This window comes from Lactuca sativa, chromosome 7 (genome assembly GCF_002870075.4).
Source record: "Lactuca sativa cultivar Salinas chromosome 7, Lsat_Salinas_v11, whole genome shotgun sequence".
Classification (NCBI taxonomy): Eukaryota; Viridiplantae; Streptophyta; class Magnoliopsida; order Asterales; family Asteraceae; genus Lactuca; species Lactuca sativa.
The window spans coordinates 150684183-150699646 of NC_056629.2; the positions used below are offsets into that span (position 1 = coordinate 150684183).

The window sequence follows — 15464 nt, forward strand, 5'->3', positions numbered from 1 at the left end:
AGGTCATGATGCGGGCAATTCCTTAGCAAACTCTTGTACCTCACCTAAGCTTCATATAGTGACTTTCCTGCTTGTTGTTCAAAGTTAGCAATGACTTTCTTGAGCTTGGATATCTTGGATGGCGGGCAGAATTGATCAATGAATTCTTCTTTCATTTGGGCCCATGTAGTGATCGATCCGGGGGGCAATGACTTGAGCCAATCCTTTGCAACACCCTTCAAAGTAACCGGAAGCATGCGAAGTAGCTGAGTTTCCCGAGGCACATTTGGAACATTGAAATAATCAGCCACATCATTGACTTCATCCAAGTGCTTGTAAGCATCTTCATGGTCTTTGTCGGTGAAGGGGATCTCATTGAGTAGAGCAAGAATGTGACCCTTAAGCTCAAAAGTAGCAGTTGCGGGAATTGCGGGTTGCACAAGTCCCTGGCCAGTGTCATCGCGGATCCTCTTCTTCCATTCTCCCATGGGGATCTCATCAATGTTAGACATGGTAAGTGCTAACTCATCGCCGGAATCATAGTCGTGCCCGAATGTAGGTTCTTCTTCCTCCTCGGTGTCGTACTCGGTGTCTTCTTTGATCGGGTCTTCGCCTGCCAAAAATGCGCTGGAAGCTCCTGATTTGCTGCTCTTCTTTTTTCCCAAAAACAATCTTCAAGTTAGACAAAGGTGATTTCTTAGGTGTATTTGAGCTTTCCACGTCCTTGCCTTTGTTCTTTCTCAATGTGGATTCCGGGTCTTCAAGCGGGGGTACCAGTGGAGTGTTGGTTCCTCTAGTCATCAAAGTCCTTAAATAAAACCAGAAAAACACGTAAAAAGTAAAAAATGCAACTTAAATAACGAAAAAAATAACTTTCAAACAACAGGATACTCGCCGAGTAGGTGCTAGTGCACTCGGCGAGTAGCGTGTTTTATAAAAAAAAATTTAAAACTACAGGTAAAAATTCAAAAAAATACTAATGGATTCTAAAACCTAACCTACTTACTGAATGACTAAAAAAAATTAACTTTGTGCAAGAAAACTCACACAAAGGATTGATAAAATTAGGAATTAAATTTAATTTTTGAACCGTTCCCCGGCAACAGCACCAAAAACTTGATGTGTGTAAAATGCACTGGTTTTAATCCTACTTTTAAATTATAAATGTAGCACACAAAGGCAGTGAACCTGTCTTTTAGTGGTATAGTTGGATAAGTAGAGTGTCGAACTCAGGGAACGGAAATTAAACTAATAACTAATTTTAACTAAGCAAGTAATAAAAATAAAGCTTTTTCTCTAGTTTTACAAGACTAGAAACTTAAGCACACCACCTAACAAGTGATTAACTAAAAACTAAAACAAGTAAAAATTCACCAAATTTGATAAAGAGTTTCTGTTTAGGTCCAACAAATTCACTCTTATGGTTATTTGTGTAATAATGTGATAAGTTAATTGTTATTGGTTACCAACTATAGTGGTTAGGTTCGTGTTCACTAATACTAACCCTTAGACAATTAATCAATTCAAGTAGTGGCCAATTGTTTAAACTAATTAATTCCCTAGTTCAATTATTTGGATTAAATAAAATTTGTAACTGGTTAATCAAGTGGGTGTTTCAATTAACCTCTTGTTTGTTGGTTTCTCAAACAAGCTTACACATTAATTTACCCATTCTCTTATTAATTCTAGTTTCATGTTCATTATTCCTAGACATATGATAAAGTGGTCACATAAACATATGAGGTTAACAACTAAGAGATGTTCATGCAGCTTAATTGTTTTCCAATTAACAGAAAATAGTTGTGGTTAATGCATATGGTTCTTTAACAAACTTAATTTAATAAAATAACCAATAAACAATTAACAAAAGTAATAATTAAACCATAGGAGTAATGTCATTCTTCCTAAACAGAAACCATCCGAATTTTAGCTCATGATTACAAAGAAAACAAGCTCAAGAATGAATTTGATTAAGCTAAACATAATTCAATCCTAAGATTAAGTGGAAATATAACCTAATTCGCCTTGAAACTTCAAAGATCAAAGGTTAGGGTTCTTTAGGTCTTAAAGGGTTTCACCAATCATAGCTCTCTCTCCAAGGAAGCCAGAAAAGTCCTTCAATTCGGATTAAGACCCCATATTTATAGTTATCACAAAACAGGGGCTACTCGACGAGTAGGTCGTGGACTCGCCGAGTACCAAGTGAAATCCGTGTATGGTAAGGATTTTTGACTTTTCTTCGGGAACATTCTCATGGACTCGTCGAGTTTACGTGTGGACTCGCCGAGTTGGTGTGTGGTTTTTCCTTTTTCATCATTCTCTGGTCTCTAATCGCTTCTCCTTATTCCTTTTTGCTTCCAAGCATGTCTTTGGACTGAAAACACAATTTAAGCATTATTAAGTACCTTTTGTCCACATTATGCACATAATTAACTAAAAATGAATAATATTGTATGCTAAACATATGGCTAATTATGCAAATAAAAGACGTAAATAGTGAATTTTTGATAAAGGACTTTTTAGCCTTATCGATCCAAATAAAAGTTGTAGTATATGTTAAACCGAGAACATACAAAAAAAGAACGCCCAAATCTGACTTCGTATGAGGAAGTTATGAATTTTCTAAGATTTGGCATAGCAGTGCACGGCCCGAAACTCGAATTTTAGTTCGAGCGGTTTTTAGCCTACGCGACCTAAATGAGAACTGAAGATCTCATTAATAGGAACTCAACGATAAAAAGACGGACGAAAACCCGTATGTAGAAGTTATGAATTTTACGCGGACATTTAACAGTATAATTTCCTCGTACTGTTAAATTTAAGATTGGTCGAGAATTAGCCGACGGAGTCAAAATGAAAGTTTTTGATCTTATTTTTACCTACGCGTGGATATAAAGAACGTCAAAAACTGAGGTCGTATGTGAATCCTACGGATTTTAGAAGTCAGAAGTGTGATGTGCGAAAATGGGTGATGTGACACAATCTTGGCCATTGCTTTCTCTCCAAGTCTTGCCACTAGATGGTGACATGTGGCACCAAGCTCAGCCATTTTCACCCTATAAATAGAACCTCTCCTACCCTCATTTTCTTCACACCTTTTCCATTCTTTCTTCTTTTTACTCTCTCTAGCCCCGAAACCCCCCGAAAAGCCTAGGGAACCTCCCTAGCACGAGACGGAAGCCCCGGAGTGCTCGACGGCTCCGAGAGGAAGAGCGTTTCGGCTCGGGAATGCTGCTCCAAGCAAAGCCCAGTTTTCTATAAACCCGCTGTAAGTGAGCTACGCCTACGCTATTTTTAATATATCGTTTATTTAATTATACTAACGTTATTAGGAACTTATAATAACTACTTGAGCTATTATTATGGGTTATATAAATATTGTTTAACGCTTATATAATAGTAATAATAGCTAGACTATTAATTAGTCTCGACGAATAATAGACTAAACTCTAGTGGTAACAATACTAGGTTTCGTCGAAAGAAATTATTTTTAAGAAGCGAAGCGTTGTCTGAGTTCGGAATCACCACCTTTTCAAGTGAGTGCATTGTCCCTTTCATGAACATGATTTTAGTACAAGTATCGATTGAAGTATTAAATATATGTTTATGTGCGAATAATTTGATGTTGCCTGAGATACTTGTTAAAGAACATACCTTATTATATATGCTGATTTAGGATAAAGAGTAAACCTAAACTAATTATGAGGAATATTGGGTAGTGTTTTCTTACGAGTACGAGTGAATTATACTCAGAGAATAAAACCTTAGTATATGTCATTGATCTGGGAGCATGGATTAGACATAGTGATTGTCCCTAGTCCGAGAGTATGGATTAGGCATAATCATTCATCATTAATCCGAGAGTATGGATTAGTCATTCGTCCCTAGTCCGAGAGTATGGATTAGTCATTCGTCCCTAGTCCGAGAGTATGGATTAGGTAAAGTCGTTCATTACTGATCCGAGAGTATGGATTAGGTAAACGGCTAATCTTAGGTCCGAGAGTATGGATAGTCTCGTTGTGAGGATCGACGGGGTGGGATAAGAGTTGTTTATATATATGGTGAAATTGTATATTTTGTGAGTTTTAAACTATATATATGGTATAACATTGTGATTTTGAAATCCCTATGTACTCACCAGGTTTCCTAACCTGACCCACTCAGTTTATTTATATCACAAGTGTTGATATGAAGTCACATTACACTGAGAGATTAAGGAGATATAAATCACTTGTGATAATGAATGCAAGTTCTGTTTATGCTTACGTTTCTGTATTGACGATGACATCCCAAATGTTTAAAAATGAATAAAAATACTTTTTCTTTGGAAGTGCTTTGATAACGTATTTATCATGTTTTACTGGGAACAAATTCTGCAACATTTTTATTAAAACAGGTACTTTGATTTTTATAAAGCATAAACAAAATTGGTCTTTTCTGACTGTGAAAATGGGGATGCTACAGTTGGTATCAGAGCATTAGTTTAAGCAAACTAGGAATATGGATTTATTTCTAGACTTAAACTTAGAATGCTAAGCGATGATTGTGAGATGTGAGCACTAGCTTATTTTAGGAATTGTGCCTAAAATGCTTTTATGTGCTAAATGCTTGTGCCTTATATGTTGTCATTTGTTCGGATCTATGGTTTATTGCCGACCGAATCTGTAAACCTTATGTGTTTAGGATTCTAAGTGTTTAACTATGATATTAGAACTAGCAAATAAACGTTTTGGAGTGATAAGGATGATTTAAACGTCAATCCTAAATAAAGATTTAGATTCACCTTATTCGGTGTATAGATCAAGATGGCAAGGACCCGTAGCGGAAACGTGAATGCAAATGGGAACCGAGATCAACCCCCAGTGATTGAGCAAATACCTGTTGTAGTAGCAGCTCCTGAGCCAATCACAATGGCCGAAGTTCAAGCGTTGATCCAGATGATGTTGGATCGTCAAATGGAGGAAACAAGGCGATTACTTCAACAAACTCGAGAGGAACTTACGATGCCTATCGAACAACCCGAACTGAATGATGGGCAATCAGAGGAAGGGAACTATAGTAGGATCGTTGGTCAAGCCGATGCACCGGTGATTAGAAGGATTAATCAAGAAGACGGAGAGGAATGGATGCAAGTACAAAGATTTTCTGACTTGCAAGCCATCGACTTTCAATGGAAAGGAAGATCCAATCGGAGTTATGGATTGGATCTCGGAGATGGAGTTGGCTTCATGACGTGTGGTTGCAGAGGCAAATTATAGACCGCGTTTGTAGTACGACAGTTCCGAGGAGGTGCTGTTCGTTGGTGGAACACCATGGGGAAGACTTTAATCCCCAATGAGCCCCTGCAACTGACATGGGCAGAGTTTTTGGTGCAATTCAAACGTAAGTACTGTTCATCCCAAAACCTGCTCGAGCTGGAGAACCAATTCCTAACCTTGAAGAAAGGAAGCATGACCATCGATGAATACACCAACAACTTCACGGACAAGATGGAGTTTTCTTTGCGCCTTGTCCCGGACGACCTGACAAAAATTGACAAGTACGCAAAGGGACTTCCATGGGAGTATGCGGTGCTAGTACGTCAGGCACCTACTCTGGAGGCAGCTATCTGGGCTGCCAAGTCTGTTGAAGATACGATCAAGGGAAGAGCCACCAGCAAGATGGAGGTTGGCGAGAAGAGAAAGTTTGAAGGATCCTCAAGGTCCGACGATAAGAGAAAATTCTCGAAGTCTAGTTCAAAGAAGGAACGCAATGGTGTGACAAGTGCAGAAAGAAGCACATTGGGAAATGCTCTAAAGAGATGACTTGCTTTAAATGTGGGAAGACTGGTCATTACGCTAGTGAATGCACAACTAAGAGAGAAGTCTGCTTTAAGTGTGGTGAAGAGGGACACTTCAAGCAAGACTTCCCAAGGAAAGAGGAAGCTACAAAGCCGAATATGCCGCCAAAACCAAAGGCAAGAGCATTTCAGATGATCCTTGACGAAGCAAATGACAACGCGAGGAATCAAGGATGAGGACTTCATATCCGAAGAACGAGTTATGCAGTAGCCATAATATAGTATGATGTAGCTTATTAGAGGCATAGTATTGGGTGAACTTGAACACCTATGTAATCGTTTCAAGGAATAATATAAAAACTTTCGTTTTGCTATCCAATGTGTTAAGCTGTCATGTGATTTTATTTTATGGTGACTTGGGAAAACTGCGATACAATACATCGGACGAGTATGAGTAGGTGTGAATGGTAGTAGAGGCCTATACTACTGGAAGCACATGACTCGCACTTGGATCAGGAAAGGTCACAAGGTCACCAAGAAACTAGTAATTGGTATCGTTTTTTTCAAGAATATCGTTACCATCGTTTTGGTAATGACTAAGAAGGTGATTGTTATAACAACCCTAGCGGTCAAATCAAATTGAGTCCGACTACGATAAGTATGATATAGTTCAGAGAATCAAGTCCGATGTAGCACTTGACTTAAGCTAAAAGCTTAAAGAGAAAAATAATCAAAGTGATCAGTAGAGGTATCCCGATAGTTGCTTGTAGCTAGAAATGCTACCTTTTAAGATGAGATTGGAACATGAACGAAAGTATAGTCTGTTCTGGAAGACTCTAAGAGACCTGATTCTAAGCGTGGGAACATACGATGATAAGTCATTAGAATATGACACATCGGTCCATTTTAGTAATAAAATAACTTATCTTAAGTTTGTTAAGAAGAATAAGTAGTCTCCAGTAAGGATCGAGATTGTGACTTGAAGGTCATAATTTGGAGTCTAACGTGAGATAGGGAGCAAGTGCAAGATCAAGCACCGCCTGCAATCAAGAAGTCTTAGAGTTAGATATTCATTCAAAGAAACATAAAAGTTACTATTATTACTTAGGATGAAGAGATAACGTATGGAGTCATCATGTGAGCCTATTTCATTGATGATTCTGGGACGTAATTATCCTAAGGGGGAGATAATTTGTAACGCCCGTAGATCCGGGCTAGTCAATTTAGAGATAATAGGGGCCGAAAATGACTTTTCAACAAAAGAATATTTATAATAAATAATCTTAACCAAGTTTTATAATATGTCTCAAGAGTTCCGTACATATAAAGAACGCCAAAATCCGAGTTATAACGAAGAGGTTATGGCCCGTCGAAGTTTTACGGCAAAACCGGCACGGCACCGGGAGACGTAAATAGTGAATTTTTGATAAAGTAATTTTTAGCCTTATCGATCCAAATAAAAGTTGTAGTATATGTTAAACCGAGAACATACAAAAAAAGAACACCCAAAATCTGACTTCGTATGAGGAAGTTATGAATTTTCTAAGATTTGGCATAGCAGTGCACGACCCGAAACTCGAATTTTAGTTCGAGTGGTTTTTCGCCTATGCGACCTAAATGAGAATTTCAGATCTCATTAATAGGAACTCAACGGTAAAAAGCCGGACGAAAACAGAGTTCGTATGTAGAAGTTATGAATTTTACGCGGACATTTAATAGTATAATCTCCTCATACTGTTAAATTTAAGATCGGTCGGGAATTAGACGACGGAATAAAAATGAAAGTTGTAGATCTTATTTTTACCTATGCGTGGATATAAAGAACGTCAAAAACGGAGGTCGTATGTTAAAGTTATGGATTTTTGAAGTCAGAAGTGTGCTATGCGAAAATAGGTGATGTGATACAATCTTGGTCATTGCTTTCTCCCCAAGTCTTGCCACTAGATGGTGACATGTGGCACAAAGTTCAACCATTTTCACCCTGTAAATAGAACCTCTCCCACCCTCATTTTCTTCACACATTTCCCATTCTTTCTTCTTTTTACTCTCTCTCTAGAACCTCTCTCTAGCCCCGAAACCCCCCGAAAAGCCTAGGGAACCTCCCTAGCACGAGGCGGAAGCCCCGGAGTGCTCGACGGCTCCAAGAGGAAGAGCTTTTCAGTTCGGGAATGCTGCTCCAAGCAAAGCCCGGTTTTCTATAAAACCCGTTGTAAGTGAGCTACGCCTACGCTATTTTTAATATATCGTTTATTTAATTATAGTAACGTTATTAGGAACTTATAATAAGTACTTGAGTTATTATTATGGGTTATATAAGTATTGTTTAACGCTTATATAATAGTAATAATAGCTAGACTATTAATTAGTCTCTACGAATAATAGACTAAACTCTAGTGGTAATAATACTAGGTTTCGTCGAAGGAAATTATTTTTAAGAAGTGAAGCGCTGTCTGAGTTCAGAATCACCACCTTTTCAAGTGAGTGCATAGTCCCTTTCATGAACATGATTTTAATACAAGTATTGATTGAAGTATTAAATATATGTTTATGTGCGAATTATTTGAAGTTGCCTGAGATACTTGTTAAAGAACATACCTTATTATATATGCTGATTTAGGATAAAGAGTAAACCTAAATTAATTATGAGGAATACTGGGTAGTGTTTTCTTACGAGTACGAGTGAATTATACTCAGAGAATAAAACCTTAGTATATGTCATTGATCCGGGAGCATGGATTAGATAGAGTCATTATCCCTAGTCCGAGAGTATGGATTAGGCATAATCATTCATCATTAATCTGAGAGTACGGATTAGTCATTCGTCCCTAGTCCGAGAGTATGGATTAGGTATAGTCGTTCATTTATGATCCGGGAGTATGGATTAGGTAAAACGGCTAATCTTAGGTCCGAGAGTATGGATAGTCTCGTTGTGAGGATCGATGGGGTGGGATAAGAGTTGTTTATATATATGGTGAAATTGTATATTTTGTGAGTTTTAAACTACATATATGGTATAACATTTTGGGATTGCAATCCCTATGTACTCACCAGGTTTCCCAACCTGACCCACTCAATTTATTTATATCACAGGTGTTGATATGAAGTCACATTACACTTAGAGATTAAGAAGATATAAATCACTAGCGATAATGAATGTAAGTTCTATTTATGCTTATGTTTCTGTATTGACGATGACATCCCAAATGTTTAAAAATGAATAAAAATACTTTTTCTTTAGAAGTGCTTTGATAACGTATTTATCATGTTTTACTGGGAACAAATTCCGCAACATTTTTATTAGAAGAGGTACTCTGATTTTTATAAAGCATAAACAAAATCGGTCTTTTCTGGCTGTGAAAATGGGGATGTCACAATCCTATACCTCCACAACTGGTATTCAGAGAGATGCTCTTCCTAGAAGTTTGAGAGGCTTTCTTCTGACCTGGAGGTTTGCTTGGAGGTGGTGGGAGATTTTAAAGGAAACAGTAAGAAAAGAGGAAGAAGATAGAGTTGATTGTGTTGACTTGAATTATCGAGGATTATGAACACCACGACCCCACGGTGGGCGCCAAATTGTTTTGTTCCAAAATTGATTAGATGGATATCAACCAAATTTCATGAGTGTTTATGGTGTTGGTATTAATGTGAATATGGAATTGAAATTAAAATGACACAGGTGGTTTACAAGCAAAGCCCTTGATCCTTGCTAGGATCTCCAACATAAAACCTAAGGAGGTGATAATGATCACCTGCCATGTATGATCTTATTGATTTGAACATAAATCATAGAGATGAGCTTGGTAATACGATTACAAATGATAAAGTAAGTCTACATGAGTAAGATGTCAGTTAATTGTACTCGTTGTGTAAAATTTTACAAGTGTATCTATAGTCTAGGTTAAGTAACTATAAATCCGAGATTCTTGGGATCCTGTTGAACTTGTATTTGCAACGTGCTTTGACTTTGTATTCCCGGATTTTAAGCCTGGTTCGAGTGATTCTTCGTTGTGAGAAATAAACAAGAAATATAGTCGTTAATCTTGTTAGGAAATAATAATGGCAATGTTCAGGATACTGAGACCCCTTTAAGAACTGGGATCCTGATAGGTTTAAGGATCCTTAGATATATTTAAGATCCAAGATCTCGGAGAGGATTGAGGATCTTGGCACTAAGAAGGCTAATATATATATATATATATATATATATATATATATATATATATATATATATATATATATATATATTTTAGAAGTGTTAGGAAATAATAATATTAATTGCCAAGATCCTAAGATAGGTTCGAGATCCCAAAAGATCATAAAGATCCAAGATCCTGAATAGGGTTGAGGATCTTGGCCCTAACAAACATTTCATCATAAAATGATATTTTTATTTTAAATAAAACCTTTACAACACAATTGTTAGGTCCAGGATCCTCAAAGGATTCAGGATCGTCAAACCTCATCAGATATTCAGGATCCTCAACTATCTCAGGATCCTGACTATTCCGTTATTATTATTACTAACATTTATAACGGTTGTATTTCATTCTTAATAAACACATCTGCAGAAATAGTCAAGAGAAGACTTATTCTTAACAGAGAGTCATCTCAACTGTGCTAAAGACCCAGAATACCTAATCAATCGACGTTTACAAAGTTGGTCATAGAGGATCCTGGGAATATCGGACATCTTGTTAGCTAGTTTAGACTATAAATTGACACATACATCTCGCACATGACAGGCACTGCTTACTCTTAGCTTACTCTTCGAACTTTTTCACTTGTTCTTACTAAAATACTCTCTGTAATAATCAATTTATATTAATAAAATCATCACGAAATGTGATCATTATCACCTCCTAAGGTTTTGTGCCAGAGATCCTAGCAAGGATCAAGGGCTTTCCTTGTAAACAATCATGCCATTATCTTTACCTTTCTCTATTGCATAATTCGAACATCACAACCTCTCATTCAATTTGGTTGATCTATACTTGTGTAATTTTTTACCAAAACAATTTGGCACCCACCATGGGGTCGTGGTGTTCAAAATCCTCGAAAGATCATGTCTACACAACTGATCCTTTCTTCATCCTCCGATCCTTCCATTCAAACCAAAAACATACCACCTCCTCCGAGTGGAACCCCTGGTCAGAGGAAAGTGCATGATACTCCCAAGAGAAACACCCCTCCGGTCACTAACCAAGGAAGTTTGGGATCCTCAGGACTACAGGATCCGACAACTCCGGTCACTACTGCTGAACTCTTCGCTATGATAAGGAAAATGATGCAACAGATGACTCAGTAGCAAGATGATAATAGAACACTACTCAGAGAAGTGGAGAGGATGAAAGCAGAATTTCAGAAATCCTAGGAAACAATGTCCACAGTTGTACAACCAAGGATCCTGAACTTCGACAATGCGGGATCCTCAAGAAATCAACATGGGAACACAACTCCTGCTATTGTTGCATCACCCTGGGTGACGACTATGAACAATCAAGCATCTATGATAAATGATCTCAATGAGCCTATCAATACTCCTAGAAACCTTGATTCTAGTAACTTCTTAAACAACAATACTATCAATACTAACTCTACGAATGTTGATGCAGGAATAAGTCCAAACATGGCTATGGACCTTTAGCAGTTGAGACAGATGATCTCAAGCGTACCCGGGGTAGTTCAACCCATACTAGAAGCATCTCCAAAAAGTCACATGATCTTGAGATTTGCTCCTGCGATAGCCGATACCGAATTTACTAAATGCTTCTAGACTCCTAGCATGAAGCCTTACAATGGAACTTCGGATCCTGAAGAACACGTAGCGTAATACCGAGAAAGGATGGAGATCATTCCCATCCCAGTGCACTTGAAAGAAGCTTGCCTTTGCAAAGGCTTTGGTTTATCCCTCACGTGATCAACTCTTAAATGGTTGCTAAACGTTCCTCCCTATTCTATTACTTCATTTACACAATTAGTCAACATTTTTAATAATGAGTTTTCTTGTAAGATCACTAGTGATCTCTATCGGGTAGTTCAGGATCCTAAGGAACGACTTAGGGATTTTGTAAACAGGTTTGGCAGGGAAGATATGAGCATCCCTAATATTGATATGATGACTATTTTCAAGGCCTTCAAGATGGGTCTAAGGAATGATTCACCCTTCTACGAAGATCCCGTGATGACTCCATGCAAGAGATTAGACGAAGTTAGGTGTCGGGCATTAAGGTTCATAGGTCTTGAAGAGGATAAAAAAGTCCAAAAGAGGAGCAACCCTTCAAGTCAATACGATAATACCAATAGGAAGGCCGAATCCTCGGCTCCAAGCGATGCCCTATTCCAAGCTAGATAATCACATGGTTAATGCCCTCGAAGATGAAGGAGAGGAAGGGGAACCCCCTAAGATCACTTACTACTGTTTTCTGTGGATATTTCATGTTGAATCCATGCTATGCAGGATCTCAGAGATAAAGCAAGGTGGCCAAAGAAGGATAACAAATCTACCAGACTACAAGTGCTTACCATGAAGATTTCGGTCATATGACGGAGGATTACATAGGCCTAAGAAAGGAGATCAGCTACCTCCTTAGCAAAGGGAATCTTAAAGAGATCCTTGGAAGAAAGTAAGAAAAGTCCAAGGAAAACAACTAGGATGGTCACAAGATCCCGAAGAAACCAGTATCTCCACCCCCAAATGCCTAGATCATTAATGTTATCTCAGGCAGATCTAACATTTGTGGTACTTCTTCTTCTCAAGCTAAAAGACACGCCAAGGTCTCTAAAACAGAAAAGGAGGATAGACCACGAAAGAATACCTTGGTTATCAATGAAAAGGAAATAACGTTTGACGAGACAGACATGGAAGGGATCTAGGATCCTCACCATGATTGACTCGTGATAACACTGTACATTGCCAACCACTTCTTCAGAAGGATCCATTTTGACGGAGGATCCTCGGTTAACATCATACTCTTGGACACACTAAAGAGGATGAACATCCTGAAATCAGAGATAATGAAAAGATCCTTGGTCCTTATAGGATTTAGTGGAGAAACGAAACACACCATTGGGGAGATAAAGCTACCAATGTACATAGAGGGGGTAAACTCTATACAAAATTTATGTGTTATTGACACTTTATCTTCTTATAATGTGATATTAGGTAGACCGTGGATCCACGAGATGAAAGCGGTTCCATCAACATATCATCAGTATGTAAAGATGCCTACTCCTTGGGGAATAGTGAAGATCATGGGAGATCAACAAGAGTCAAAGGAATCCTATAAAACCTATATGAAGCCTACGACGAAACCCCAGTAAGCATAGCAATTAAGGCAGGGGGCACAACATGTACGAAGGAGCAAGACATGAAGGAAGTTCCCCTGAGTAGCGAGGATCCTGAAACCAAAGTCCTCATAGGATCCACAATACTTGATCAAATTGAGCAAGACCGATTAAACTTCCTTTGAACCAGAAGCAAGACGTTTGCATGGAAACACAAAGATATGACAGGCATAAACAAGAGTATTTTAACTTACAAACTTAATATTGATCCTTCTTTCAGACCGATACATCAAAAAGGAATGAAGTTTGCACCCGAAAGGAATCAGATCATCCAGGAAGAAGTGGAAAAGCTCCTCAAGACAGGGACGATCAAGGAAGTAAAGTTCCCGAGATGGATAGCTAATGTAGTTGTCGTACAAAAGAAGAATGGCAAGTGGCGAGTATGTGTAGACCACACGGATCTTAACAAAGCTTGTCCTAAGGATCCTTTCCCCACACATTGACTCCAGGAAAGATGCAACGACTGGCCACAAACTCTTAACCTTCATGGATGCTTCAACAGGATTCCAACAAATCCATATGGAACCATCCGACCAAGAATATGCATCATTTATAACACCATCGTGTATATATTGTTACACTGCAATGCCTTTTGGTCTTAAAAACGCAGGTGCAACATATCAAAGACTGGTGAACCAGATGTTTAAAGACAAGTTGGGGGACACCATGGAGGTCTACATTGACGACATGGTAGTGAAGTCCATGAAAGCTGACAATCATCTCAAGGATCTCAAAGAAGCCTTCAACATTCTAGATGAATACAACATGAAGTTGAATCTGTTTAAATGCCAATTTGGGATGAAGTCGGGCAAGTTCCCTGGGTATATGGTAACCAAGACAAGAATAGAAGCAAGCCCAGATCAGATCAAAGAAATCATCGAGCTTAAATCTCCATCTTCAACACAAGACATCCAAAGGCTAACTCAAAGAGTAGCGGCACTCAACAGGTTCATTTCAAGATCCTCAGAAAGGTGTAAACCATTCTATGATATCTTGAAGAAGAAAAAAAAAGTTTGAATGGACCAAAGAACACAAAGAAGCTTTTCAGGAACTCAATAGATACTTAAGTTCTGCGCTGCTGCCGGTGAAGCCTAGAGATGAAGAACCACTTCTCTTCTACTTCTCAGTATCCTCAAACGCGGTAAGTCATGTCCTAGCCAAGGGTCTTAACAGAAACCAACATCCTATCTACTATGTAAGTAAAAGTCTTCTGGATCCTGAGACCAGGTATTCTCATCTCGAAAAATAATTCTCGCATTACTAACTGCTTCACTAAGTTACATCATTCTTTCGAGACACATACTATACATGTGAAAACTAATTACCCTATTAAGAATGTGACGAGAAAACCAGAGATGTCAGGAAGGATGGCAAAATGGTCGGTAAACTTAAGCACATTTGACATAAAATATCAGCCAAGATCTGCTATAAAGTCACAAGCATTAGCAGACTTTGTGGTTGATTTTAGTGATGATCTACAAAAAGATGTATACATTGAAGCTAAATAACTCTTAGAAGATGAACACTTGAGAAAATGGACACTATTCAAGGATGGAGCTTCAAACCCAAAAGGAATCGGGCTAGGAATCATACTAAAATCGCCACAGGGGGGCATCCAACCCCAGGAAGTTAGTTGCAAATTTAATGCAACCAACAACGAAGCGGAATACAAAGCACTCATCATGGGACTACAATTGGCTAGGGATCTTCAAATCAAGGATCTTTAGGTATTTGTTGATTCTTTATTATTATCCAGTCACTTTGATAGATCTTATGTAGTGAAAGGTAAAAGATTAGCATTATACTTTGAGATCCTCAAAAATTAGCCTCTGATTTTGAAAACATTAGCCTAACCCAAGCTCCCAGGGAAGAAAACACATAAGCAGATGCATTAGCCAACTTAAGATCCTCCCTAAGGATCCCACCAGAAATGAAGATCCCTATAACTCACATAATAACTCAAGCTATAGAAGCCCTTTTCGAAAACCCGATGATCCTAAACAACAAATAAGTATAGCAGCCATTAGAGATCCCATCCCTCAAATTCCTCGTCAAAGGGATCCCGGCGAAAGGGGTCCTCGAAGAAATCAACAATCATGGATCCAACCCATTACGAAGTATCTCCAAAATGCCACGATCGCAACAGAAGAAAAAAGTGAAAAATAATTTAGAACAAGAGTCTCAAGATTCGTAATAATCCAACGTAAACTCTATAAAAAGTATATAGCAGGTCCATATCTCAGATGCATGGAAAATCCTGAAGCTGCGGAAGTCTTTGTGACATCCCCAATTTCACGGCCAGAAAAGACCGATTTGTTTATGCTTTATTTTTATAAAATCAGAGTAATCTTTTGATTAAAAG

The 15464-nt window shown here is 38.2% G+C and overlaps 1 non-coding gene across 1 annotated transcript; it reads left to right on the forward strand.

The window, feature by feature from the left end:
* On the forward strand, positions 1-107 carry LOC111911499 (small nucleolar RNA R71). Its single transcript, XR_002856875.1, has one exon. It is a non-coding gene; the product is annotated as a small nucleolar RNA R71 (small nucleolar RNA).
* The last annotated feature ends 15357 nt before the right edge of the window (positions 108-15464 follow it).